The sequence below is a fragment of the Cyprinus carpio genome, unplaced genomic scaffold (genome assembly GCF_018340385.1).
Source record: "Cyprinus carpio isolate SPL01 unplaced genomic scaffold, ASM1834038v1 S000006456, whole genome shotgun sequence".
Lineage (NCBI taxonomy): Eukaryota > Metazoa > Chordata > Actinopteri > Cypriniformes > Cyprinidae > Cyprinus > Cyprinus carpio.
In genome coordinates, this window is record NW_024879138.1 from 508110 (window position 1) to 534067 (window position 25958).

Consider the following 25958-nt stretch of genomic DNA (forward strand, 5'->3'; position numbering starts at 1 on the left):
AACAAACAAACTAGGTCACAAACACAAATATATTAGATTGAAAATCAGTTGTCATAAGGTTTCTTTGAAACCAAAAGTGCTTCTTATAAAAGTTGCTACAAATGTCTCACAGAACTTTTATAACAGATTAGACTTTCTTTCTCACTTTACAATTGGCGTTGTTAACCATGCTGTTTAAAATAGTTTAAAAAAGTATTCTTTTTAGCTTTCAAGTAGGATTCATGTCCGCACTCAAGTGTTTTTAGTAAGAGTTCTGAGACAAGTAAAAATAGATGTGTGAAAAGACTTTTCTCTTTAAGATGTTTTTAATGACAGACTAAATGCTTTAGATTGTTTAAAACAATTGAGTTTATGCATTTCTCTTGAATATGTATACAGTGACCTATGAGTACATGAAGCAGAATACATACATAACCTCATAAATGCATTGTGGTTGATGTTAATCAAAAAAAAAAAAAGACTTAATTGATATATCATATCTTACTATCTTTTCAAAACACAATAAACATTCTTATGATTCTTTAACTGCGAACAACCGGTTTTGTTGGAAATTAAAATAAAATAAAATAAATAGATGAATAAAAACATAGTGTTATGTTTCTCAGTTAGAATGCTTATAGTTTGTAGTAAAATCATATATATAAGCTAAAACATTTTTCTTTCAAACACTTTCATGCACCACGCAGTTTTCACAGACACTCCTCACAAACTGCCAACAAGGTCCTTGAGTTTTGTTTTAACATTTAGCTGTAGCTGAGACCCTGATGGAATTATTTTACACACAGTTTTGGGAAGGTTACTATGGACTTGTAATAGGTTATAGATCACAAATTACCCTATTTAAAATCTAAAAGGTCTCTTCATTCGAGACGTTTACTTAACATCATTATATTAGCCTAGTTTATATCAGCTATAAGATACAAGATCGTTTCTTATTAATTATTATTAAATTGTTAAACAAACAAAAAAAGTTTCTGAACTCAGAGAACAGAATAACAATCTTTTATTTCAACACTATATTGTTGAATATACATGCATACATCGAAGTAGTGAAGAAAATGATAAAATTGCCATTAAAAACAAACTTATGGCACTTATGGCATTACAGACAATCTAGCCAGAATAGAAAATCTCTGCAGATTAACATGGTTTGCTCCAATATAAAATCAATCAACAATGCAACAATTTCACATGTCATAGAATCACAATGTTTCGAAGCCAACAGCACACATTAATCTGTTGCAGATGTACACAGATAGAGAACATCATTAATGTCCATTTCATCTTCACATTAATACATCACTTTCAGAATTTTTCTTGTAGTGATATGCACTGGTGCTCTCCCAGTTAAACATGCTCATCAAATCAGGCCATGTATATTTCAGGCTTCTTACAAGTTTAATTTTGGTTACTGAGATTTTTTTCCTGTTTGCTATCACCCGTATAATCGTGATTTGGGTTGCATGCCGCCGTGATGATCTTATGCATCAGACCGATCATTTGTCCTCTGTAGTGTAGTTTAAAAACAGGGTCGACAATGTCTTTTACAAAACAGGTTTTTCCCACGGCGCACCCCAGTTCTTCGACCTCAGCAGCGCCACTCCATTTACCCTCCATGGTGCATTTGTGCAGTGTCAGACGACTTTTTCAGAATTTGATTCTTTCCAAGACATAAACTTTGTCCCCTAATCGATATAGAATGTTGTCGCCGTTACCTAGAATGCGGATGTACTGTTTTAATCCACGACGGTCCAGTGGCATTCGGTTTCAATTTCCGGTTTATTGATTTATTGTATTGTTTATTGTTCGCAGCGCAGCAACTGTAGCGTTTATCAGCCGGTCGTTGTTGGTTTTAGCGATGGGACCCCATGTATGATGTACAGGGCCGGGAGTTGTCATCAGGAAGTCATAAACATTGGTCACGCCTAAGATAAGTTTCACTCAAGTCAGTCATGATATTTTAGTTTATGATTAAAAGCTTGGATAATAATTAATAAGAAAGATCTTGTATCTTATATCTTATATCTTATATAAACTAGGCTAATATAATGATGTTAAGTAAACGTCTTGAATGAAGACAAGGTTTAAATCAATATTTTAATAACCAAATTCATGGAAATTTTGACTTGTATGAACAAAGAGGCCCACTAAGGTGACAGCAAAAACTAGGAAACAAAACGTGTAAGGCCCTAAGAGTAAGACCAAACAATTACAATTAGGTGGGAAAATAAGATAAGAATGGTGAAACTGCGGTAAACAAATTCAAACAGAAAGAGCTAACAAAGTTATGGAAACATATCGTTCTGGTTTCAAAGTGTAATGCTATGAAAAACATTGTGGTTTATATCTCACAACTCTAGCAGTTTAGGTGTACTTAGCAGCCCATACGGAAAGGTAATATATACACATATATGTGAAGCACTGTTAAATATATTGAAATATATTTTGAAAATCTATTTTAAAAATACATATGTTACGTGTGTGTGTTACATTATATTCATGCCTCAAATAACTTTTAATCAATGTGTTTTTGCAGTGCAGCAATACATTTTGTTTCTACACTGTTTACCATTTTTAAAGCTATTAATATATTATATTATATTATATTATATTATATTATATTATATTATATTATATTATATTATATTATATTATAATTATATTTAGGCCTACTATCAACTTAAACAATATGTTATCAAGTGTCAGGACAAGTTTATAATTTTATGTACTATGTAAACGCTGTGTAATGTGTTTGATGGACGCGCGCGTTGAACATTCCAGGCACATTTAAACTGTGGCGGGATGTTGCCATGGAAACGGGCGCGGCAAACTCAGCTGACAAGTAGCAAATCTCTCCGTCTCTCACTGTTGTTTTTTACTGCTTTCAGGTAAGTTTAGTCCCTAAAATTACACAATTAATACATACAACTTTTCCTGACACTTTCTTACATGTAATTGACACGCTTCTGTTGAATATTTACTTTACAGAAATGGTTCAGTGTCATGGGAATAAGTCCGTTAGCATCACAACCGTGAGCTAACAGAGGACTAACTATAAGAGGTAAGCTAGCTATAGTTTTGAGCTCTTATTTATGAAAGTTTGGGATTTTAATCACATATTTTGTGTAGATGAGTTTTTTTTTATAGCTTTGTAAATGTTTTGTTGGCAATTTGTTAATGGATGTTAATTAAAAAAAGCTAATTAATTTAACCTATAAGTATGCACTGTTAGGGTTGCCCACCGTTCCGTATAATATGGAATCGTCCTGTATTTAAGGCGTCAAAGAAGCATTATGAAAGCTATATGGAACGCAGTTGGTCCCGTATTTAAGGCATATGCCGTATGACCACCTAGACCATACAAATACCAAACTCTAAGCGGAGAATCAGTTATTCTTTTTTTTGACAGGTGTTTGATTTGTGAGCATAGCCGTTCGAGGGAGGCTTTAAGACTAAGCGGAATCCTCTGCTGGCTGCTCGCTCCCGCTTCACAGCGAGCTGGACTCGCGCTTACGGAGTTAGGTTTTTTAACGTCCGCGTTTCGACTTCAGCTAATCAGTTTGGGAGAATGCAAACAACATGATTCCAACATCCAGCCATGCAAGAAAACGTGCATTTTACCTGTGGGAAGACAGAATCAATAAGGAAAGTCGTCTTTCTTTAATGTAGGTAATGTTGTTAAATACCTAGATGAAACAATTTATAACTTACAGCGTACTCTTAACCTTGAATATCATTCTTAAACAACAAAACGACCAAAGAAGTGTCAAGCACCCAAAGCAGTCCATTAATTCTATAAGTTATCTTTAATTGAAAAATAAGCATTTCCATTTGTACTGTAATAGGCCTACTGTATAGCTACACACACGCAAATCAGAGTCAGAAAGAGCTTTATTGTCAAGTATGTTTGCACATAGAAGGAATTTGTTTTAGTGTCACAAGCTTCCAGAACACAGAGACAACAACAACACACAGATAATAAAAAATAAGATGTGAACAGATAATTAAAAATTTGATAAAATAAAGTAAAAACTGTAATTTTGTGAAATAGACTTTCATTGCATTTTAACATAACAGTTTTATATTTTAATATACTTTAAAATATAATTGATTCCTGTAAAGCCATGCTAAATTTTCAGCATCATTATGATCCTTCAGAAATCATTAAATTATGCTGATTTATTATCAGTATAAAAAACAGTATTTATTCAAAATAATTTTTTTGGGACCTGTGATATTATTTAAGGATTCTTTGATAAATAAAAAGTATAAATAACAGTATTTATTCAAAATATATTTGTGTGTGTGTGTGTGTGTGTGTGTGTGTGTTAAATATACACTACTAATGTCAGTACATTTCTTTTTTTTAAAGAAACTTTTAGAATACTTTTATTCAGCAAGGATTAAGGTGTTAAATGGATAAAAAGTGATACTGTTAGAATATTGTCAAAATTTCTATTTTGAATAAATTCTGTTGTTTTTAACTTTATTTTATTTATGGAACACAGGTTCCAAAAAATATTAAGCAGCACAACAGTTGATAATATTATCAACACTGATAATAACTCAGCATATTAGAATGATGTTCTGAGTAATGATGCTGAAAATACAGTGCTGCGTCACAGAAGTAAATTAATAAAAATGATATTTAAAAGTATAATAAGAAAGGAAACCAATATTAGATATTGCAATAATATTTCACAATATTACTATTTTTCTGTATTTTTGATCAACTAAATACAACCTTGATGAGCATAAGAGACTCCATTAAAAACATTACAAATCTAAACGATATATACCCGAAAACGTAAATTCTCTCAATATATCTCACCTATATCATCAAGCATCTTTAAAACCTAAAAACGTAAATTCTCTTTTCTTAAGATTTTTTGTATGTTCTGTACATTATTCTTTCTCTTTTCTGCATTTCACCTCTGCTGTAGTTTATTTCTAATAAATCTGACATTGTATACTACGTATTGTTGGCTCTGTGACACATTGTTTATTTTCCTATATTCTTCCATGCTGATGACCGTGCAGCAGAGTTGGAGTGGACCTCTTGTTGAAGAACTTCTCCAGGCACCATGAAACATCTGACTAGTAAGAAAAACCTCAAACATTAAGAAGTTTATCAGATATTAAAAATATATGTCAAATAAATATCAAATATTTTTTGAGTCCTGTATGTCTTACAAGCCCATCCTGTTTAACACTGCACTGAGGACACTACAACCAGAGACGTACAACATAATTCAAAATGAGACACAGATGATAATAAAAAAAAGTGCTTTGAAATGAAAATTAATACTGGTAATACAGAACCGAGTACTGTGACTGTGCCTCACTTCAAAGTGAAACAGTCTGTAATGGTCATCTGCCATGCCAGATCGATAGTGAAGGTAGGAATTATAAGTAAGATTTTCTAAACTTTAAATGTAGTAAAGTGTTTGTTCAAGTAGACTATGTTGCTTGTGGAAACCTCACACAAGCCTGAAAGGTGCTTTAAACTTAAAATCTTATTTGCACTCTTGAAAACTGTTCACCAAAGACTAACTTTCAGTCCAGCAGAATTTTCTGCACACTTCACCACCAAGATCAAAATGAGCATTGTGAATGTTAAAGCTTCACATTACATTTATAACAACCATTGTTAATATTTGAATTATATTGAATTATATTATGCCTTGAAAGTGGACAATACCGGATTTTTTGACCAAACATATTTAGGGTTCAGATCGTGCTATACGTGGAGAATAATGCACATAAAAAAAAAAAAAAGGCATTTATCAGTTTTTGCAAATTAACTTTTCACACTTGCCATACTCCAACAGGGTGAACGCACTGACCAAACAAAACAAAATTGGTGGCAGTGTGAAATGACCATAATGCTGTATGTTAGGTGTGGAGATTCATTAAACTTGGTTTGCTATAATACATCTATTCAGAAGTGCACCAGTGTGAATCATAATTTCCCCCACATTTGCTGTATATCCATAAAGTTATATCTATTGCCGCGTTTCCACCGAAATTACCCGGAACAATTGTACCAGGAACTTTTTTGCCCAAGAACTATTTTCCCCCACAGACCTGTTGCTTTCAGCATTTCCACCGCGGTCTAAAGTACCGTGAAGATTAGGCAAATAGTCTGGTGACGTAAGCCTGCGCGTGTTTCTCAATACAGAGTACGCAAATTTCGGACTTGCACCCTCGGTAGTTCGTAGTGATGGGAAGTTCTGCTCTTTTCACTTCCGGGTCTGTTGTGAGCGCGACTGCTGTGACTGTTGACGTGTGATGCTGCTGACGTGTTTTCTGGTGCGCCCAATAACAAAGATAACACGTCAGCAGCGTCGTACATCAACAGTCACAGCAGTCGCGCTCATAACAGACCCGGAAGAGAAGACAATGCTGAATAAAGTCATCATTTTTGTTATTTTTGGAGCAAAATGTATTTTTGATGCTTCAATAAATTCTAACGGACCCTCTGATGTCACATGGACTACTTTGATGATGTTTTCATTACCTTTCTGGACGTGGACAGTATACCGTACATACATTTTCAATGGAGGTACAGAAAGCTCTCGGACTAAATCTAAAATATCTTAAACTGTGTTCTGAAGATGAACGGAGGTCTTACGGGTTTGGAACGACATGAGGGTGAGTCATTAATGACATAATTTTCATTTTTCAGTGAACTAACCCTTTAACATATAGATCAATTGAATGAAGACCAAAGATTACCTGTTAGATTTACACAAAACTAATTATATTTTAAGTTTAACCACTAAAGAGACATCAGAGCCAGCGGCACATATCAGAAGGACTAGCCAAGTTGAGACTGCTCTAGGAGGATACATAAGCTCTGAGCTTCCGTTGATAGCGTGGAGCTGACCGTCTCCAAAATCGGCGAAACACATTTTTAAATAGGCGCCATCTTTATAAATAAACCACAGATTTGAGTTTTAAACAACTACATTCTTGCCTGAAATACTTTTAAAACTACATTTCATGATACAATAACAGTAATATTTTGAAAATTATCTGAATAAATGGTGGTTGAAATCACAATGCTGCATGAACTCAACCAATCAGCATGTTTAGCGGTCAAGTCCTGCCCCCAAAAGTTACGGACCTTTGAAAAAGTACTACCTCGTGAGCAGGGACTTTCTGAGGGGCATTTTTCTACCCGGAACTTTATTTAGATCCTGGTTCCTGCGGTGGAAACACACCGAGTACCAGCCCAAAGTCCCTAGTTCCTGGGTAAAGTTCCAGCGGTGGAAACGCGGCTTATGTCCTAGTCTTCTTTCAGTGGTTAAGATCCAATATTTTTTTATGACAAATTTCGGAGGCATTGTGTAAATGTGATTGACACAACGTGAGGTTGTATTTATTTTTTAATGTGTGAAAATATCTGACTATAGTGTGCAGTGACCTTAAGGGTTAAGGGTACAAACACTTGACCAGAATCATGTCAAGTAACAACTGACTAATCCAAATGTTTTTTATCTTCTTTTCTTGTTTTGTTTTGTTTTGCAGATGCTGTCATGAAATGCCATGAAAAGGCAACTGCTGGACACCTGGGACAGGCCATCAATTCCAAGTTGGCGTCAATTCCCTGTTAGAGTTTAGAGTTCTCTAATAGAGAGGGTGAAGGAAGAACATCCAAACCCTGCCCCTGCTTACTTCAAGATTTTTTATGGATTTATATAATGGTGTTTTTTTCGTAAAGTAAAGACTGTGGCAAAATTAACATGACACTACTTTGATGTTTTGTTCTACAAATTAAACTACACACACACACTCCAAAAACACCAATTTTGATACAATTTGCATTTGCAAGAAAAAAAAATCAAAGTATTGTCATGTTAATTTTGCCACTGCCTTTACTTTACAAAAAAAACATTATATAAATCCATAAAATCTTGAAGGAATCAGGGCAGGGTTTGGATGTTCTTCTTTATTGTTTTAATACTGCTGATTTTGGCCTGAAATGCTTTTAAAACTACATTTCAGGATACAATAACAGTAATATTTTGAAAATTATCTGAATAAAGACTGGTTAGGTTGAAATACACAATGCTGCTATTTATGAACTCAACCACATCAGCATGTTTAGACGGTCAAGTCCTGCCCCCAAAAAGCTTTATTTAGATCCTGGTTCCTACTACCTAAAGAGCAGGGACTTTCTGAGTTACATTTATCTAACCTTAACTTTATATATATCCTTAGAAGTTAGGGTTAGACACACCGTAGTCCAGCCCAAACGTCCCTAGTTCCTGGGGTAAAAAGTTCCAGCGGTGGATAAACGCGCGCGGCTTAGGTCCTAGTCTTCTTTCAGTGGGTTAAGATCCAATATTTTTTTATGACAAATTTCGGATGTGCAGGCATTGTGTAAATGTGATTGACACAAGTTGAGGCTTGTAATTTATTTTTTAATGTGTGAAAAAATATCTGACTATAGTGTGCAGTGACCCTAAGGGTTAAGGGGTACAAACACTTGACCAGTCAATCATGTCAAGTAACAATCTGACTAATCCAAATGTTTTTATCTTCTTTTCTGGTTTTGTTTTGTTTTGCAGATGCTGTCATGAAATGCCATGAAAAGGCAACTGCTGGACACCTGGGGCACAGGCCATCAATTCCAAGTTGGCGTCAATTCCCTGTTAAGAGTTTAGAGTTCTCTAATAGAGAGGGTGAAGGAAGAACATCCAAACCCTGCCCCTGCTTACTTCAAGATTTTTTATGGATTTATATAATGGTGTTTTTTTCGTAACAAAGTAAAGACTGTGGCAAAATTAACATTGACACTACTTTGATGCTTTTGGTCGTACCAATTTAAATACACACACCACACTCCAAAAACACCAATTTTTGATACAATTTGCATTGCCAAGAAAAAAAATATCAAAGTTTGTCATGTTAATTTTGCCACTGCCTTTACTTTACAAAAAAAACACCATTATATAAATCCATAAAATCTGAAGGAATCAGGGGCAGGGTTTGGATGTTCTTCTTTCACCCTCTCTATTAGACAACTCTAATTTTTTTTTTTTTTAAACAGACTTTATTTCATTAATTAAAAAAAAAATAAAAATTCTCTTCAAGAATTACTTTTCAGGTTTTAGCATCATCCTTTAGTATTCATAATAGCAATTTCAGTAAAGTTGCTGGTTTGATTTATGTTTTAATTGTGCAGTTTATGTGCACTCTGTTCTTTTGTCAATGTCAATAAAATTCTTATTTTTTCTATAGTAGGTGTTATGTCATCTGAATATACTGCTCATTTTTGCAAGTGAATTTATACTGTCACAGTTTTTAAGTTGCATTGTCTGGGGATTTTTACATTTTTCAGTCTCCAATTTCTGTTCAGTATTTGAATGTTTAAATTCATATATATATATTTACATGTACTGAAATGTAATATGTTAACAAATATTAGAAATTAATACATAGACATATATTGCAAATTAATATATTTACATAGTCTGATATCTCAATGTATTTACATATATGGGAAATAAAAATTTGTAAATATTTACAATATAAAATATATTTACATATATATAAATGTAATATATTTACATGTACTGAAATGTAATATGTTAACAAATGTTAGAAATTAATATATAGACATATATTCCAAATGAATATATTTACATAGTCGGATATCTAAATGTATTTACATATATGGAAAAAAAATATATGTAAATATTTCCAATAAAAATATATTTACATATGTTTAATATGTGTGGAAAATATTAAAAAGCTGCCAAAATCAAATATTTAAATATATTTTTGTAATATATTTTAAAATATATTTACATATATTTTATAAAACATATTTTATTCTATTTAAATTTAAGATATTTCAATATATAAAAATGTATTTTAAATATTTCGATCTATGTGACTTCTGTATGGGAGGTCTATTGTGTTGTTAGGCTATATTGTACTTATTGTCATTATGAATATTTGTACACTTATTTTCATTTCAGGATCTTAATGAACACTAACATAATTTGTCTTAGTGTCTTTTGATGGTATATTTTATTAAAAGATGACACAGTGGACTGTTTGAGTAGCTAACGCACTCGTCTGTCACATTTACTGTCATATTTAAGTTTTCACCACTTACAGGCACCCAAATACCCAAAACCTGTAACTCTATCATAATTAGTTAAAAATACAAATAAACTTAATACCTGACACTTTTGTAACTGACTAAAAACAAAATGTGTTCACAAAACAAACAACAAAGGATCGGTGCATAAAACTGTGACCATAAACATCATTAACTTAAATGAACAAAAGTCAATGAACACCAAAATGTGTTCACACAGTTAACTTTATTTAAATGATTCACTGATATAAAATGACACTGAGTTGTTAGAAGAAAAAATGTGTACTGACATAACTGCCAGATGACTTAAGGAGCCTATGAATCGGTTGATTGAACCGAACTGTCCAAATGAATCGTTTTGCAGAAGTGAATTGGACTTTGCATCACTAAAACGGTGCACAAAAATGGGTTTGTAACATCACAACATGGAAGGAGCATATACACTACAAAAAGTGTGGAATGTGCGTCTTTTTATATAGGTTATCTGAACATGCGTTTAATCAGAAGACCAATGATTTAGAGCGCTGCCATGTACAGTATGAGTAATTTGGGTTACGGATCCACGAGGGCCATGTTTGAAGTCTGAGGTGTATGCTGGGTATTGTAGTTCCCTGACCTGAAGGTCTACAGCGCTTGAATGAGGTATTAGTTAAACGTGTTCAATTGAACCCCGCCTTTGTAAAAAAAAAAAATAAAAAATATTTAAAACATATTTAGACTAGATGATTATATTCAAGAATAATACGATATAACATGTGCTAAAACAGGATTGAAGTGTTGGCTATGTTGTAATAGAACAACCGTTGTTATGTTATCTTGTGAAGCATTAGGCGTTAGGATTCGTGTGTTCCTGAAACCAAATAATTTTCTTTGGTCTTGCTTGTTTTATGAGCAAACCCTTGTTTGCCAAACTAGTGTTAAGTGATATTGTCCACATGTTTAACGGTAAAGAGGTTAATGAACTCTTTCACCATCTATTATTGTAATAATGCATAAACAGTGTTAGGGGGCAACTAGTTACATATAGCTAAATTATGTAATTTGATTACAAATAAATGTAATTGTAATCAGTTACAGTTACTGAGAAAAAAATTATAATTAAATCGCAGTTAATTATGAAAATGTTACATCTGATTATTTTTTCACACACATGCAGATTTAATTGATATATTTCATAAACTGCATTGACTGCTCTAAAATATGAGACACAGATGTTTCAGGAGTTAAGGACACATGCTTATTTCCTATTTGGGTGATGGATATTTATTTATTAAGTTGAACTGTTTAACCAACCCGTTGTTAGATGCCGGGGGCTTTCCCCATCATAGCTATGCAAAAACTTGATTTCAAAACAGTATCATAGCTATTAAACTATCTTGTTGTGTTTTTAAATATGTATTTAATCTCAGAACAATCTCAGAGCACATCTGATTTTGTGGTGTTTGTGCTTTAAAATGAAATTATCACAATCCTAATTTAAGTGATGAAGGATTTTAAAAGTCTGACAGTCATTAGTTGTTGGGTCCTACTGTAATGTTAACCCTGGCCGGTTTACATGTTTCAAAAGATTAATGGTTAAAAACATTGCATATTTAGAAAAGTCTTAAAACATGTAATCAAACGTAATCAGTTACACTTTTTTAAAGAAATTGAAATAGTTACACTACCTTTTAGATTTTAAATAGGGTAATTTGTGATCTATAACCTATTACAAGTGCATAGTAACCTTCCCAAAACTGCATAAAATAATTCCATCAGGGTCTCAGCTACAGCTAAATGTTAAAACAAAACTTAAGGACCTTGTTGGCAGTTTGTGAGGAGTGTCTGTGAAAACTGCGTGGTGCATGAGAGTGTTTGAAAGAAAAATGTTTTAGCTTATATATGTGATTTTACTACAAACTATAAGCATTCTAACTGAGAAACATAACTGTTTTTATTCATCTATTTATTTTATTTTATTTTAATTTCCAACAAAACCGATTGTTCGCAGTTAAAAAATCATAAGAATGTTTATTGTGTTTTGAAAAGATAGTAAGATATGATATATCAGTTAAGTCTTTTTTTTTTTTTTTTTTTGATTAACATCAACCACAATGCATTTATGAGGTTATGTGTATTCTGCTTTATGTACTCATCGGTCACTGTATACATATTCAAGAGAAATGCATAAACTCAATTGTTTTAAACAATCTAAAGCATTTAGTCTGTCATTAAAAACATCTTAAAGAGAAAGAGTCTTTTCACGCATCTATTTCACTTGTCTCAGGACTCTTACTAAAAACACTTGAGTGCAGACATGAATCCTACTTGAAAGCTAAAAAGAATACTTTTTTAAACTATTTTAAACAGCATGGTTAACAACACCAATTGTAAAGTGAGAAATAAAGTCTTATCTGTTGTAAAAGTTCTGTGAGACATTTGTAGCAACTTGTATAAGAAGCACTTTTGGTTTCAAAGAAACCTTATGACAACTAATTTTCAATCTAATATAGGTCTTTTTGTGTTTGTGACCTAGTTTGTTTGTTTGTATATTTATGTACTTGTTTGAGTTTGGGGGTATATTTGTGTTTGTTTGCTTGCATGTTCATGTTTTCAGTATGTTTGCATTTGTTTGTGTAGCGTGAACCAGACAAATTAAAGATTCGATCAGGAGCCTGGTTGAAACATGAGCCGAATTCCACAGAAAGGCAGGATGTTGTAAATCAACTCCTAGCACCACAGTCTGATAACCAACCAACTCTTTCAGAGAACAGCTTTCAACATTAACACCATTAAAACAATTATTGACAATTTCAATTCGAAGAAGAGGCTAATTTGGGGCAAGTAATCGAAGAGATGGACAGTCTGACCCTCACATGTCAAGCCGTGAGAGTAAACAAGATCTTTGGATTGACTTCCCCCCACCTAGCAAAACCAGACTGAAATTCCTAAGGAGACCTGTTAACCCCTCTGGTCTTCACAGGACATATCCTTACTCCCCAGAATGGCACAGAGCATGCCTTCCAATGCATATATGCACCAAAATGAACTCAAAAAAGACTTCTAAATGGATATCAGTCCAATTGCTCAACTCCATATCATTTATGTAACCCACACATTTGACTTTAATGTTTCTAATCACTTATTGTGTATGTTTTTTTTAAATAACTCTTGAATAGCTTAAGGGATCATATTCATGTTTAGTATGTGTGTGTTCGAATCTTCTTGCTTGAAACGTTTCTGACGTTTATACCCTGCAAGAGCGGGAAAATTCGGACCTCGTGCTTGATAAGATAACATATGATTTATGAATGGGTGGGACAAACAATGCAACACCACGAGAAAAGACAATATCTAATTGGTCAAGACAACATTTTGAGGTGTGGCCAAAATGCCAGTTTAAATACTCAGGACACCATCAAATTTTGCTTTTAGCTTTTAGCTCTCGTTTAGCTTTTGCTATCAGTCATGCCGGCTTTTAGCCTGCTTTTAGCTTTGCTTGTAGTTTAAGCTTTTAGTCATGCCTTGTCATCACTTTTAGCGTTCTTCGAGCGCCGTTCCAGCGTGCTTTGGCCTGCACGCCTGCTGCTACTTAGCCACGATGAGAAGAAACACCACCTAGTCTCGTCAAACTTTACTTCTGTTCTTTTACTTTAGTTTCTTTTCTTTTCCGTTTGAGAGTTTCGTGTTCTGAGTTAAGTTTTGTAACGCCGTGTCTCCAAGTGTGACCTCGAGTGCCCATCTGAAACTTCAACCAGCCCACAACTCTGCATCGTCAGCCAACACCCAACCACGGGCTTCCCAAGACGTCACTTCAACGACTACTGAACTTCCAGCCAATCAGCAACTTCGGGAAACCCCCTTTTCATCGACAACAAAGGGAACCCCGTTAAACAGGCAACGCAAGTAACCTCCAGACTCACATCTGTACTGGTGTTATCTAATATAATTTTAACCTAATTGATGAACTCAATGCGAGGGTTAATTAAGTGATTGATGGTTGTTCATGTCTATGCAATTTCATGTATTGCTGTAAACTTGGGATTTCACATTTTTCATTCTTTTAAACTCATTCTTTCCTAACGTTCTATCCTCCTGCAACTTGTGTGAATGTGTGAGTGCGTGTGATTATGTGTTAGATTAGTTTATATGTCTTAGATTTATCTAATACAGCCTTATTTATATTGAAAAGAGAAGTATCTTGTTTTTTGTGCTTACAAGTTAATGTCTTAAACTGCCGATCTTGTTACTGTGCTAATTAATAGTGTTGTCACTATACTTCTGATATTAATATCCAGCGCAGATTTGATGTTAAACGGCTCGTTCAGTGAATCGCTGGCCGTTTCAGTGATCAGCCGTGAAACAGTGATTCTGTTCAAATTCCCTTCAAAATCTTAAATGATTCCCTTTGAGCTAAATTGACCTGTTTCCCTTACATTTGTTTGTGTTTGTGGTTTACGTTTGTATGCTTGTTTGTACAGTATGTTTATGTTTGTATGATGTGTTTGTGCCCTAGTTTGTTTGTTTTGTATGTTTGTTTGTGTACTTGTTTGAGTTTGGAGTGTATATTTGTGTTTGTATGTTTTAGTTTTTATGTTTGTTTGTACAGTATGTTTGCATTTGTATGTTTGTGTTTGCTGTTTACGTTTGTATGCTTGTTTGTAATTTTTAGTTTGTATGTTTGCATTTGTATGTTTGTGGTTTACGTTTGTATGCTTGTTTGTAATTTTTAGTTTGTATCTTTGTATGTTTGCATTTGTATGTTTGTGTTTGTGGTTTACGTTTGTATGCTTGTTTGTACAGTATGTTTGTGTTTTTGTGTATGTGTTTGTGTAAGTGTTTGTTTTTGCATGTATGTTTGTGTTTGTGACCTAGTTTGTTTTTTGTATGTTTGTGTACTTGTTTGAGTTTGGGGGTGTATATTTGTGTTTGTTTGTAATTTTAGTTTGTATCTTTGTATGTTTGCATTTCTATGTTTGTGTTTGTGGTTTACATTGTATGCTTGTTTGTACAGTATGTTTATGTTTGTATGTTGTGTTTGTGCTCTAGTTTGTTTGTTTTGCATGTTTGTTTGTGTACTTGTTTGAGTTTGGAGTGTATATTTGTGTTTGTTTGTAAGTTTTAGTTTGTATGTTTGTTTGTACAGTATGTTTGCATTTGTATGTTTGTGTTTGCTGTTTACGTTTGTATGCTTGTTTGTAATTTTTAGTTTGTATGTTTGCACTTGTATGCTTGTGTTTGTGTACTTGTTTGCATTTGCAGTGTATGTTTGTATTGAGGCTTGAAAAATCAAGGTGTGAATAAAAATAATAAATGTAACTAAATAAACTAAATTAACTCAAATTAAACAACATTTTCCTACAGCCTAGACTGTCTTGTTAAAACAATCATAGATCTCACATCCTTTTGACCAGTAAATGAACTTTCAGCTAACCTCACGCTCACAGGTCTACATCATAAATAGTTTAAATTGTCACCCTTTGATCACTGAACGCAAAATGCTGAGCTTTAGCTGATCCGCAGCACCACCATTTACAATGCCAGACCCCCTCAAAACTAATTAGTTTACAATTGAGTTGCAAACCACGAAAACCTTTAGATGTTTTACAATCTTTCAAAATACCTTTCGCTGATATGGTTGTACCAGTAATCACACAGTCCCCAGACACCAGACGTGTTTCGATGCACTACTTGAGATGAAATATTTAGCCTTTCGTGTAATGTTGTAAAAGTTCAGACATTCTACATCTATTTCAACTGATAACAAGTCTTATGGCAAGAAAATCCCATCTTGATTTTACCACATTCATTCCTGTTTAATATTTGTATGCGTATACAGGTTTTAACTGATATAGCAATGGGTAATGTTGTAAAAGTTTAGACAGTCTATGTTTATTTCAACTGATAACAAGTCTTATGGCAAGAAAATCAAAGACTTTCCAAAACATTTCATTCCAGTTAGCTTTTTGTATGCCTATACGTATGTTTTAACTGATATAGCAATGCCGGAAGTTAATATTGACAAAATAAAAGACATATTAAAGGATTCAGGCTAATAAAGTAAGTGTGAGTGGCTTATTAAAATAAAAGAAAACAACACTTTTTTTCAATAAGAACTTTTGTTTAGACGAAAAAAAAAAATCGTATAGGTTAACCTAATTTTAAAAGTAAAAACATCGGTCTAATGTTAAAAACAGGTAGAATGTTTTCATCAATTATGAACTGATGTCGATTTATTAAAAACATTACTTTGTTTAATTCTTTTAACATACATTTAAATCTATCTTTGCGGCCTGCGTTATTAGGGAGGTGTTGGGGGGACTGTTAGTGGGTGTGTTTTTTTTGTTTTTATTCAATGCTTTGAACATTAACACAGAAAGACATACATTACTGGTAGATTTACAAATACTGACTGAGATTACACTCAATTTCCGTTCACACTCTGTACATCATAAAACAAAATAAATGTAAAATAAATAAAAAAACAACACTGAAAAAAAAAATAGATATAAAGAAAAAGTAGGGGAGTAACAGAATTTCACATTAAGAAACCAAAGCCCTTAAAAGCACGACATACTCATGGATCGATTACAAAACTATACAGCTATCCAAGGGCAGGCTTTAAAATGGTTTCGATCCTACCTGTCCGATTGCTACCACTTTGTGTATTTAAATGTGGAGTCATCTCATTTATCACCAGTAAAATATGGAGTGCCACAAGGATCTGTCATAGGTCCTCTGCTATTTTCAATATACATGTTGCCCCTTGGTAATACCATTAGAAAATACGGGATAAGTTTCCACTGTTGTGCTGATGATACTCAACTATATATCTCAACGAGACCAGATGAAACTTCTAAATTATCTAAGCTAACAGAGTGTGTTAAAAATGTAAAAGATTGGATGACCAATAATTTTCTCCTTTTAAATTCAGATAAGAAAGAGATATTACTTATTGGACCAAAAACATTACACACAATCTCGTAGATTACAATTTGCAACTAGACGGATGTACTGTTACTTCCTCTACAGTCAAAAATCTGGGTGTTATATAAGACTTGTTATAAAGCAACTTGTCTTTTGAAAATCATATTTCCTATGTTACAAAAACAGCATTCTTCCATCTTAGAAACATTGCCAAGCTATGAAACATTTATGACCTCTAGACTGGACTATTGTAATGCACTTCTAGGTGGTTGTCCTGCATCTTCAATAAACAAGCTACAAGTAGTCCATAATGCAGCAGCTAGAGTCCTTACTAGGTCAAGAAAATATGATCATATGGCTACCTATTAAGTTCCGTATCAGTTACAAAATATTATTACTTACTTATAAGGCCCTTAATGGTTTAGCTCCTGTGTACCTAACTAGTCTTCTACCACGCTACAATCCATCACGCTCCCTAAGGTCACAAAATGCTGGACTTTTGATAGTACCTAGGATAGCAAATCCACTAAAGGAGGTAGAGCTTTTTTTGCATTTGGCTCCCAAGCTCTGGAATAGCCTTCCTGATAATGTTTGGGGTTTAGACACACTTTCTCTGTTTAAATCTAGATTAAAAACACATCTCTTTGGCCAAGCATTCAAATAATACATCTCATAATTTTGGACTGCAGTTTTATCTGATCAAATGCGCATTATTATTCTTTAGCTTGGTTTAAACTAATTAATTTTAATTGGAACAGCAGCTACGCTAATAATGTCTCTATTTGTTTCTCTGTTTTGCGTAACTAGGATTTACACAAGCTCCAGTCTGGATCCAGAACACCTGAGAAGAGATGATGCTAACCCCTCAAAGGACCTCAGATGATGCTAACCCTGAGACAACATACAGAACGACCACATTTTGCTATAAGTTTGATTGTATAATTGCTGTTAATAGTGTATATCGTCTGTTTGTTTAGGTCTTTTATTGATTTTTCTGAACATTTCTGCCGTATGCACATAAACTGACAGTCATCACTGATAAGCTACTAGTAAATATTGTAAAAACTTAATTTTCTGTAAAGTTGCTTTGCAATGATTTGTATCGTAAAAAGCACTATACAAATAAACTTGAATTGAATCTATAAAATGAAGATAGAGTTAAACCAAAAAGTTGAAATCAAGCATAGCGCTAGTTCTGTCAGGTCACGTTTGTCATGTATACATTATCTGAATCTCAGCTGACCATCATCTGCCTAAAGGAATATGATGCCTATCACATCATCCCAGGGCTCTACCCTCATTGATTGAGGTGCCCCTCTTGAACACACCAGCACCCCTACCCCCAATTCCCACTCCCCACTCCCCACTGAACAATCCTTTAACGGATTTGAATTATAGAAATATGACAGTGTATTATGTGTATGCCAGGTTAAAGAGATGGGTCTTTAATCTAGATTTAAAGTAACAGAGTGTGTCTGTCTCCCAAACAATGCTAGGTAGATTTTTCCAGAGCTTGGGCGCTAAATAGGAAAAGGATCTGCCGCCCACAATTGATTTTGATATTCTAGGTATTATCAAATGGCCAGTGTTTTGAGATTGCAGCAGACATGAAGGAAAATAATGCGATATGAGCTCGCTCAAGCACTGAGGAGCTAAACTATTCAGGGCTTTGTAAGTTATTAGCAAGATTTTAAAATCAATGTTCAATAGGGAGCCAGTGGAGAATTGACAGAACCAGGCTAATATGGTCATACTTCCTGGTTCTAGTAAAAACTCTAGCTGCTGCATTTTGTACCAGCAGGAGTTTGTTTATTAAGCGTGCAGATCAACCAACCAATAAAGCCTTACAATAATCTAACCTTCAGGTCATGAACACATGTATTAACGTTTCTGCATTTGACATTGAAAGCATGGGTCGTAATTTACATATATTTTTAAGATGGAAAAAAGTGGTTTTACAAATGCTAGAAACAAGGTTTTCAAAGGAAAGATTACTATCAAACAGCACACTTAGGTTCCTAACTGATGACAAAGAATTAACAGAGCAGCCATCAAGTGTTAAGCATGATTCGCATATACGCCATCTGCAGTACGTGTGCGGTGTGTATTTTTTTTTTTCCGCACCAATGTTAACAGATTAGCGCTTTCCAGAGCCGGACAAATTACACAATTTCATTACTTCAGTGAAAGTACAGATACTTTTGGTCAAATACTACTCCACTATAAGTGAAAGTTGTAAAGACAGGTTTTTACTTAAGTAAAAGTACGAACGTACATGCTTTTAAAAGTACTCAAGTATCAAAAGTAAAAAATAAATGCATTGTTTTATTGTCACGTTGTATACTTTCAAAACTGTATGCCACTAATGCAACTTACTGAATACACTATTTAGCTTGTATTATATTTGGAATGAAGAGCTTTTATGTTACCAAACCTATAGAAATGGAACAACTGAATGAAGATAATCATCTTTGTTTTCTATTTAACACTCCTACAGCTACATTGAACTCATTTTAATACTTGTTTAAAAGTTAAAAAGTTATTTTACAAAGATATATTGAAGGATATGATATGGTTCATTTTAGGCAAATAAAGCAAATATTGAAAAGAAAATAAATCTTTAGTCTTTTCAGAAAACTAGAAAATACTCTCTCAGTATGGTCATGGGTATGCACGTTGTGCCAAAGAACCATCTTTTTGAATTTTGCCATCAACTGATCAATGTTCATAAAATGCTTATAAATCAGTGAATTTCACAACATGTGGCTAGGGTTGGATATTGTTTGAATTTTGATTCTGCTTATTGATTTCATTTCTTATCGATTCCCAGTTTAGATTCCAAATTTGTAAAAAAAAAAAACAAAAAAACAACAACAACAACATTTTTTCCTGTTTGATCATTTAACCTACTTATTGATCATTTGTTTGCAAAAAATATATATGTATTTATGTGCATTGTTTTGACAATAAAATAATGTTCAGATTTATATACTTCCTTGATCAGTTTTTACAATTTACCAGTAGGCCTGAGTAGTAAGGTTAGTATTAATAGCAGCCATTTTTGACGGATTTGTGGTTACTGTAGTTTTACTACAAATAGCATAATTATGGTTACTATAGTGAGAGGATGGTAAATTTGTGAAAACTGTGATTTTACTTCAAATACCATAGTTAACTAGTTACTATAGTAAAAACATGATTAATTTTCCAAAGAGCTTTAATGAATTAACACATACACATTTGAGTTCACACAGAATAAAGACCATACATTTTCTTTGTCGCGTAGATCAAGGTGTAGGTAATTTTTATTTACCGTATGCCGATCATTATCTTCTATGATTTTTGATCGTAGCACTTGGCCTACGTAAGGCATCACATACAGTTGTCTTTAAAATCAATGTGGTCAACACACAGATGATCACACCACTTTTTCATCTATTATTATCTTATTTGCCTTTTTAGAGCATGCTGTGCAGTAGTGCAGATGTTTAGTTTAGGAGGGGAAGGTCCTGAGGTTGCCAGATTTGCCTAAAAAAAATAAGCCAAACATCCATTCAAAGCTACCACTGCATGAAAAGGTGCGTTTCCGGACTATTCACGTCAGCGCACAAACCCGTAAATGGAACGTTTGTGGCAGTTTCCGTGTATGTGCTCTGGCGTTTCTGACTTCTGGACACTGTCAGAAATGGACTGTTTTGTGTGCGGCAGTTTTCCAGTCCACTCACTAACGCGATAAACTCCCAGACACGGACGGAAATGTTTACTCACTCACCGGTAAATCCACGTACATCCCTGTGCATGACAATAGTCTCCGCAAAATCCAGGCAGTTAAATCTCCATAAACGGACACTCGTGTCTCAGTTAATGTCTATAAATTACTGTACACGTAATGTGTTTTAAATGCTATGGGCCTTCTATACAAAAAAGCGACATATGCGCTAATAAAAACTGTCAACAAAGCCACAAACACAGCAAGGCATCAACAAAACTCAATTTTTATTTTTCAGCAAATGCAAGGCTGCAAACATTTAACAGGACTGCAAATATTATTAAACAAACTCAGCAGGACTGCAACATCATTTAGATTGAGAAAAATATTTTAAATATTTTGCAAACAAAGACACTTCAAGTAAATCATTAAACGGATTGAAAAATAAAATAATGTATACTAACCAAAACACAAACACAATAATGAATACACTTGCAATGGACACTGCAAAGTCAGAACAGTGATTACGGCTCTCACAATCAGACAGTCACACACACACACATTCTACAACTCTAATGGCACCATCAGGATCATGCCATATTTTTTCATTTAATTCTTCCTTTCAGAAGCTAAAGAAGATACTGTTATGCTCATAAGTTTACATACCACCAGCACAGAGATGAGCAAACTCTGTCCTGGAGGGCCACAGTCCTGCAGAGTTCAGCTCCAACCCTGATCAAACTCACCTGCCTGTATCCTTCTAGTAATCCTGAAGACCTTGATTAGCTTCAGGTCTGTTTAATTAGGGTCGGAGTGAAACTCTGCAGGACAGTAGCCCTCCAGGACTGAGTTTGCCCATCTCTGCCCTAGCAGAATATACAATCATTATAACAAAATAAGAGAGATCATAATGTATGCTATTTATATTTAGTACCGTCATGAATAAGCAGTTTTGCATAATAGATATTTACATTTACTGATTTAAAAAAAAGGCAAAGTTTACATACACTGGATGACCCACAGCTGTTTTTGTTTTGGGATAGTTTTTCATGAGTCCAGAGCAATTCAACTGCCTGCTGTTCTTCAGAAAAATCCTCCAAGTCCCACAAATTCTTTGGTTTTTCAGCATCTTTGGCCCCTGTCCAACAATGACTAATATTTTTGAGATCAATCTTTTCACTCTGAGGAAAAATGAAGGACTCATACACAACTATTATAAAAGGTGAAAACATTCTCTGATGCTCCAGAAGGAAACACACTGCATTAAGCGTTGGGGGTGTACATTTTGAACAGGATGATAAGTAAATTTTTCTAGTTTTGTTTAAAGATCATATCTGTTCATTTAGTACTGCCCTTCAGAAGTGACATACTTTTTAATACTGATTTTCAGAAAAAAATTGAAGTTTTCCCTGATCACCCAGTTCAAGTAGTTCACACCCTGTCTCTCTTAATAAATTGTCTTGCTTTCTTGAAAATCAATAAATGCGTTTACCTTTTGAAATATTTGTGTATGAGTCCCTCAATTGTCCTCAGTGTAAAAGAATGGATCTGAAATCATATATTCATTGCTGGAAAGGGTTCAAATATGCAAAAGATGCTGGAAAACCTGAGAAAGTGAAGGATCTGGAGGATTTTTCTGAAGAAAAGCGGCCATTTAAACTGTTCAGGACAAAGGACTTGTGAACCACTATTCCAAAACAAACATGAAACACTATTTATTTTTATTTAATCAGCTATAATTCTGACTAGCAGACTGTAAGGTTCCACCCACTAGCTCAATGACGGCATCTAGTGGTCTGGTCGAAGGTTTTCTGCGTGTAAGTCCTCTGGCACTTCTGGAAAAATCATCTTAATTTAATACAATTTTTTGTCGAATTAAATCTGACTCCATGAATAATTTTAGTCTGACTCCAATTATAAGTGACTCTTAGTTTCACAATGTAGCTGATCATATAATTAATTGTTTTTAAATTTTGGATCTTAGATTTTTCTGATTGTCTTATATTTTCAATTATTCATTCACTGCAGACCCGGTATCGCTTTAGAAGTAACATTTCGGCCGATTGAATGCTCTTCCCGGACACAAACTCGTCAGTTCTGATCTTAAACATTGGATGCAGGGTAAATATTTACCTTTAAGTTAGTGATAGTCAGAAATCGAAATGGACTCAATTGATGTGCCCCATGCTCCATCTATTAAACCTTTCGTATGAACAATCCTGAACACAAATTTGAGGTAATACCTTCGCTTTAATCTACTAGAAATAATGAATTAAGAATAATGCAGAATAAATCAAGAATAACATTTATTGATTTACCAGGTAGGATTAAACATGAATTAAAGAAATCAAAAAGAATTCATCACACAACTGATCAGCAAAAAATACATAATGCAATGAAAAACATAATATTAGAAAGAGTTTCAAAGAGTCAGCATACCTGGCAAATAGAGAGATACACACAGCAATTTGTGCTGGAAGTTCTGACTACAGATTCTTCCCTGAGTGGTTTGCCAAATCCCTTTAAATACCCAAATCTTAACAAAAGGACAGTAAACATTAAGCACCCAAATATTTCTGCAGCTTTTGTTGGACCCTTTCTCGTGCCCCAAAGGGTCACACGCCTGGTTTTGAGGACAAACAGATGGTTAATAAAGATCTTTATTGGGGCATCTCCCACACCAGGAGAACAGGTTTTGATTTCTTTATTCTTGTTTGTTCTATTGATGTGGGAGTGAAACCATCTTACCAGCCGCACCAGAAGTATTCATATTGATGTCACTTAAAACAACCAAGATATCAGATTTGTGAGGTTTGCATGGCCTGAAGGGAAGGAGAGGGTGCGAGGAGTCAGGAACTCAGTATGGGGGGGACGAGAGGAGGTCGAGCCAGGTGTTGTCCTGAGCTCTTTTTCGCAGATTCTCACTTGAGATTGGAGAGTTTTATTGTTTTATTACAGGATAGGAATCTTGAATTCAGTCTTGGTGAAATCCATCCTTACAGTTTCCGCCCTTGGCCACTTGGTGCAGATCCAGAGCAGTCCTTAAGGGGCCACTATCAATGGATTTCTTGCAGCTTGCTTACGGTTGTAGCTTCTGTAAGGCTGGTACCCGTAGTGGACTGAGCGTGATGGCCATATTAGTTGAAGTGCGCATCGCACGGAGGAGACATCTGAAGTAGCAGCACTGGATGAGAGTGAATAAGAAGATGAGCACACTGGCGATGGCACATCCCCAAAACATCCAGTCCCACCAGGTGTAAGCATACCAAGCTGAGCGGGTAGAGGAACTAGACATGATCTCTGCAGTTCTTTTTGCCAGGTTCGCTTCCACTTGTGCTTGGTTGAGGTGGTATTCAGTCTGTAAAAGAATCCCTTGAACTAAGTCCATCGTGTTGACCAACGCTTGTGTGCCTTGCTCATAAAAAGTGTCCTCCCACCATGGGGAAACGTCTACGTCTAGCGGTACCTTTCCCAGGATGTTTATTTGGCCCATTGAAAAGTCCTCTTTCACTTCCAAGCAGAAAGTGTGATTTGCAGGGCAGGTCAGACCTCCATAGGTGAAGGAATTCATCTCTCTCACGACGCACCACTGAGTATGAGACACTTGGACAGCATCCGAATGGCCATGCAAAGACTGCACATTAATGAGCTTAGAATCATTAGCAGAAAAAGGCTGTAAAGTATTGCAGGTACAGATAACGTAACTAGATGTTTCATGACAACAGGTGCGAGTGGTAAAAAAGGTTTCAGTGCCCTTCAAAGTCATATACCCCATAAGATGGTCCCATTTAATGATCTGATCCTTCACTACAACGGCAATAGACCGTATGGTAGTGGAATTTAGGTAGACTTGATCTGGGTGAATTAGAGGGAAAGTGGCAAAAAACCCGATACAACCAATACATTCATTTCCATTATACATCATTAATGTTGACAATAATTCAGAATAGTTGATGTTCTTCATTTTTTCTGAAGTAAGCCATCTATGCAGATCTAAAATTTCTATAAGATCTTTTAAAAACATGTCTAGGTGTTTTATGAAGACAAAGATCTAAAATTTCTTGTCTTGCTGCAGTAAACAAATCTTGTGCATACAATCTACAGGCTAAGTCATGCTCAATGGTACGGGTCTGATTGAAAATTGTTTGACTGGCCATCAGAAGCGTCTGCGCTTCAGATCTGACCGCTTTGATTATATTTTCATTACTATTGGTGATGTGTTGGAAACCAGTGGCCACCTGATTTGCCAACCATGTTGAAAATTGAGATTGACCTGCTATTTTGTAAGTGTTGGATATAGAATTAACTATTAATTAAAAAGGCCTGCTATATTCCCAAATAGGTCTCGCTTAGTACGAGCAGGTGGAATTTGGACTGCAAGTCTGTTTTTGTAATCAGAAACTAAATCATCGATGCGTGAATGTAGCCATGTATCAGATGGTAGACAACCAAAATGAGTAATACCGCCGCTGCAGGGCCGCGGCGTTAACTGCAAATCAGTCGCGTGTTAAATTCATTCGCGAAACTACCGCCAGGTGGTGCAAAGAGACGGATTGCGAACTGAATGTAATTGTAAAATGAGATAAAAGGAGGAGGTAAAACAATAACATTATGATATAATATTGTACCATCTTTAAAAACCATTAAAAAATGTACAGTGAGTTAATTTCAAAATGTAGGATAGTCTTAGGCTACAGTCTACTCATCAAAAATTAAAAGAAAGACCTTTACACAAAGGATCTTATGCTTGCTATTGTAATTAAACAGTCATTAAATAAGGCCTATATATACGGATAAAAAGCTAAATGTTTTCATTTCGGTTCATTCTTGGTTTAAAAAAAATCCTTCAGGTTCCATTTGCAGACGGTCCAGCATTTAGCAATAATTATTATTAATTCTGTTATTATTCTTGATTTTTCAAACTGCTAACACTTTGCATTTTTGAATTATGCCTTTACTGTGTGACCCAAAATTTAGTATTTTCTGTTTCAGCTGTTTGATCGCGCTGGTGCCTCGCGCACATTCATTGGAAACAGTATCTGTTCACCGTGCCATTCCGTGCAAGCAGCGGTCCACTTTGGCATATTTTTGCTAATTATGATTTATTATTCGGTTAAAATTTGTTACTGTTGGGTAATTATAATTATTATATACTTAGGAACAGAGTCTGGGCCTAATCTAGGTTATCCAGGGTTTTTTATTTTTTTTATTTTCATTGCATCTGAA

The 25958-nt window shown here is 34.6% G+C and overlaps 1 pseudogene; it reads right to left on the minus strand.

Annotated features, from left to right (window-relative positions):
• Positions 1-23225: 23225 nt before the first annotated feature.
• On the minus strand, positions 23226-25155 carry LOC122143584 (annotated as a pseudogene).
• Between the last annotated feature and the right edge of the window lie 803 nt (positions 25156-25958).